Consider the following 5,000-nt stretch of genomic DNA (forward strand, 5'->3'; position numbering starts at 1 on the left):
TTTTTTACCAACTGCAGAGAAAAAAATGTATGAAAAATAACTTTTAATGTTTTTTTGTGTATATTAAAGCTCTGATTTTGTGTTTTGAAGCCACAACCTAATAAAATGGGTTGAGCTTGTAGGTACAATCAGATCTCATTACTTTATCACATTGTGCAAATATATCTGCTTCTTTATCTTATATCTGTCCATAAAACAATCACCAGTACTTGGAGAGAACAATGGAAAATCAACATTGTATTATCTTATCTCTGCTATATCCCACTGGGAGTATAATTTCTTCTGCTGGCTGTGTTTACAAAGCTTATCAATAGCTGGGACCTGCGGCCACAAACTTTCAGAATAGGTGGGGATACCACATGCTAAATCAACTATTTCAAATGCCAATATAAGGGTAAAGGAGCTACTTGTAAACAATTTAATACACTCCAGCAGGTAAAGTGGATCATTGGGAACAAATTAAAGGGGAGAAAATTTTTGAGTAAACTGTCCCTTTAAGGTCTCTATGACCGAATCAGAAAAACATTGCTTGGGTAAGATTAAGCGTTCAATCTCCAAGCAGTCAGCTGCAGAGAAATTAGATTAGGGTGACGGAAGGGACCCTGAATGAGAAGGTCCTTCCTCAATGAAAGCCTCCAAGGTGGCAGAGACATGTCCACCAGATCGGCATACTAAATCCTGCGAGGCCACGTAGGAGAAATGAGGATCACTGATGCCCCCTCCTGTTTGATTCGAGCAATAACCCGGGGAAGGAATGCAAACGGAGGGAATAGATATGCTAGGCTGAAGGACCAAGGAACTGCCAAGGCATCTATCAGCTCGGCCTGGGGTTCCCGGACCTGGACCCGTATCTCGGAAGCTTGACATTCGGACGAGATGCCATGCGATCCAACTCCGGCCGACCCCATCTGAGAATCAGGTTGGAAAATATTTCTGGATGGCGTTAACGCTCTCCTGGATGAAAGGTCTGCCTGCTCAGAAAATCTGCCTCAAAGTTGTGCACCCCTGGGATGTGGATCGCTGACAGATGGCAAGAATGGGCCTGCGCCCACTGGATTAACTTGGTTACTTTGGTCATCGCTAAGGAACTCCTTGTTCCTCCCTGAATGTAAGCCACCGTTATGTTGTCTGATTGAAATCTGATGAATTTGGCCGCAGTCAACTGAGGCCAGGCCCGAAGCACATTGAAAATCGCCCTCAGCTCTAGAATATTGATGGGAAGGAGAGACTCTGCCTGAGTCCATACTCCCTGAGCCTTTAAATATATATAAAAATTTCAGAACAAAATGGTTTCCTTAGGCAAAATGTCAGTTTTTAGTGTGACCTCCCATGGCACTTAGCACATTTTGAACTCTTTGGGAAAAACTGTCCTGAAGTTTTCTGAAGTAATCTTCTGGTATATAATGCCAGATACTGAGCCAGGTCCTTGCTGGACTTCTTCCGGTCTCTCAAAGAAGAAACTTCTCATCAGATTTTGAAAGTTTTCTTGGCCCTTCCAGTTCTTTTTTGTCCTTGACCTCTCCCGATTCTTCAAATTTAATTATAACAGCAAGAATAGCACATCTTGAGTATCCAGTTTGGTTGCCGGGTTTCCTCTGACAGTGGCCTTGCTGATGCAAAAGTAAGATTTTGTCTGTCAATATCTGTGATCTTTGGCATTTTGAATGGAATGATTGAAAGTTGGTCTAATTAGCAAGCTTCCAATGAATTAAACTCATACCACACGGGTATGTAATGCTCAACCATGTCTTGCACAAACCTGGTGTAATAGACATTTTTAACAGCAGTCATTTTAAAATAGAAGGAAAAATACAGGTGTTAGCAATGACAGAGTTCCAATTCCATTAAAGGGACACTGAACCCAATTTTTGTATTTAATGATTCAGATAGAGCATGCAATTTTAAGCAACTTTCTAATTTACACCTATTAATTTTTCTTTGTTCTCTTGCTATCTTTATTTGAAAAAGGCATCTAAGCTTTTTTTGGTTCAGCACAATGGACAACACTTTATTAGTGGATGAATTTATCCACCAATAGGCAAAAACCCAGGTTGTTCACCAAAAATGGGCCGGCATCTAAACTTAGATTTCAAATAAAGATACCAAGAGAATGAAGAAAATTTGACAATTTCATGCTCTATCTGAATCACGAAAGAAAAAAATTGGGTTCAGTGTCTCTTTAAGGTTTACGAGAGCCAAGTTCCTGCAATTGTGTAAGGGGAGGTCATACTAAATACTTGCTACTTTAGCCTACAGAAGCATTTTTTTCTGGCTGCATTCTAATAACCTGCATTTTCTGCCTGCATTCTAATAGAGACTTAGAAATAATTATATATGGTCATTATACTATTGCTAAAACAACAAATCTAATAGTGCCGCACGACTTTTGCACAATATTGTAGCTCAGGGCTGCAGTAACAGTTCTCTAGTATAGATATAAAACAAAGCTCAGGGCAGCAGTAACAGTACACTAGTATAGATGTAACACATAGCTCAGGGCTGCAGTAACAGTACTCTAGTATAGATGTAACACATAGCTCAGGGCAGCAGTAACAGTACTCTAGTATAGATGTAACACATAGCTCAGGGCAGCAGTAACAGTACTCTAGTATAGATGTAACAAAAAAGCTCAGGGCAGCAGTAACAGTACTCTAGTATAGATGTAACACATAGCTCAGGGCAGCAGTAACAGTACTCTCGTATAGATGTAACACATAACTCAGGACAGCAGCAACAGTACTCTAGTATAGATGTAACAAAAAAGCTCAGGGCAGCAGTAACAGTACTCTAGTATAGATGTAACACATAACTCAGGACAGCAGCAACAGTACTCTCGTATAGATGTAACACATAGCTCAGGGCAGCAGTAACAGTACTCTCGTATAGATGTAACACATAGCTCAGGGCAGCAGTAACAGTACTCTCGTATAGATGTAACAAAAAGCTCAGGGCAGCAGTAACAGTACTCTAGAATAGATGTAACACATAGCTAAGGGCAGCAGTAACAGTACTCTAGTATAGATGTAACACATAGCTCAGGGCAGCAGTAACAGTACTCTAGTATAGATGTAACAAAAAGCTCAGGGCTGCAGTAACAGTACTCTAGTATAGATTTAACACATAGCTCAGGGCAGCAGTAACAGTACTCTAGTATAGATGTAACACAGCTCAGGGCAGCAGTAACAGTACTCTAGTATAGATGTAACATAGCTCAGGGCAGCAGTAACAGTACTCTAGTATAGATGTAACATAGATCAGGGCAGCAGTAACAGTACTCTAGTATAGATGTAACACAGCTCAGGGCAGCAGTAACAGTACTCTAGTATAGATGTAACAGCTCAGGGCAGCAGTAACAGTACTCTAGTATAGATGTAACACATAGCTCAGGGCAGCAGTAACAGTACTCTAGTATAGATGTAACAAAAATCTCAGGGCTGCAGTAACAGTACTCTAGTATAAATGTAACACATAGCTCAGGGCAGCAGTAACAGTACACTAGTATAGATAAAACAAAGCTCAGGGCAGCAGTAACAGTACTCTAGTATAGATGTAACATAGCTCAGGGCAGCAGTAACAGTACTCTAGTATAGATGTAACACAGCTCAGGGCAGCAGTAACAGTACTCTAGTATAGATGTAACAAAAAGCTCAGGGCTGCAGTAACAGTACTCTAGTATAGATTTAACACATAGCTCAGGGCAGCAGTAACAGTACTCTAGTATAGATGTAACACAGCTCAGGGCAGCAGTAACAGTACTCTAGTATAGATGTAACATAGCTCAGGGCAGCAGTAACAGTACTCTAGTATAGATGTAACATAGATCAGGGCAGCAGTAACAGTACTCTAGTATAGATGTAACACAGCTCAGGGCAGCAGTAACAGTACTCTAGTATAGATGTAACACAGCTCAGGGCAGCAGTAACAGTACTCTAGTATAGCTGTAACACATAGCTCAGGGCAGCAGTAACAGTACTCTAGTATAGATGTTACATAGCTCAAGGCAGCAGTAACAGTACTCTAGTATAGATGCAACACAGCTCAGGGCAGCAGTAACAGTACTCTAGTATAGATGTAACAAAAATCTCAGGGCTGCAGTAACAGTACTCTAGTATAAATGTAACACATAGCTCAGGGCAGCAGTAACAGTACACTAGTATAGATAAAACAAAGCTCAGGGCAGCAGTAACAGTACTCTAGTATAGATGCAACACAGCTCAGGGCAGCAGTAACAGTACTCTAGTATAGATGTAACAAAAATCTCAGGGCTGCAGTAACAGTACTCTAGTATAAATGTAACACATAGCTCAGGGCAGCAGTAACAGTACACTAGTATAGATAAAACAAAGCTCAGGGCAGCAGTAACAGTACTCTAGTATAGATGTAACACATAGCTCAGGGCAGCAGTAACAGTACTCTAGTATAGATGTAACACATAGCTCAGGGCAGCAGTAACAGTACTCTAGTATAGATGTAACAGTACTCTAGTATAGATTTAACACATAGCTCAGGGCAGCAGTAACAGTACTCTAGTATAGATTTAACACATAGCTCAGGGCAGCAGTAACAGTACTCTAGTATAGATGTAACACAGCTCAGGGCAGCAGTAACAGTACTCTAGTATAGATGTAACATAGCTCAGGGCAGCAGTAACATCACTCTAGTATAGATGTAACAAAATGCTCAGGGCTGCAGTAACAGTACTCTAGTATAGCTGTAACACATAGCTCAGGGCAGCAGTAACAGTACTCTAGTATAGATGTTACATAGCTCAAGGCAGGAGTAACAGTACACTAGTATAAATGTAACACAGCTCAGGGCAGCAGTAACAGTACTCTAGTATAGATGTAACACATAGCTCAGGGCTGCAGTAACAGTACTCTAGTATAGATGTAACACATAGTTCAGGGCAGCAGTAACAGTACTCTAGTATAGATGCAACACATAGCTCAGGGCAGCAGTAAGAGTACTCTAGTATAGATGTAACACATAGCTCAGGGCAG

At 40.9% G+C, this 5,000-nt stretch overlaps 1 protein-coding gene across 3 annotated transcripts in view; it reads right to left on the reverse strand.

The window, feature by feature from the left end:
• Positions 1 to 5,000, reverse strand: part of EP300 (E1A binding protein p300) — a 657,355-nt gene that overhangs the window by 639,717 nt on the left and 12,638 nt on the right. The gene's annotated exons all lie outside the window — the stretch shown is intronic.

This window comes from Bombina bombina, chromosome 7 (assembly GCF_027579735.1).
Source record: "Bombina bombina isolate aBomBom1 chromosome 7, aBomBom1.pri, whole genome shotgun sequence".
Classification (NCBI taxonomy): Eukaryota; Metazoa; Chordata; class Amphibia; order Anura; family Bombinatoridae; genus Bombina; species Bombina bombina.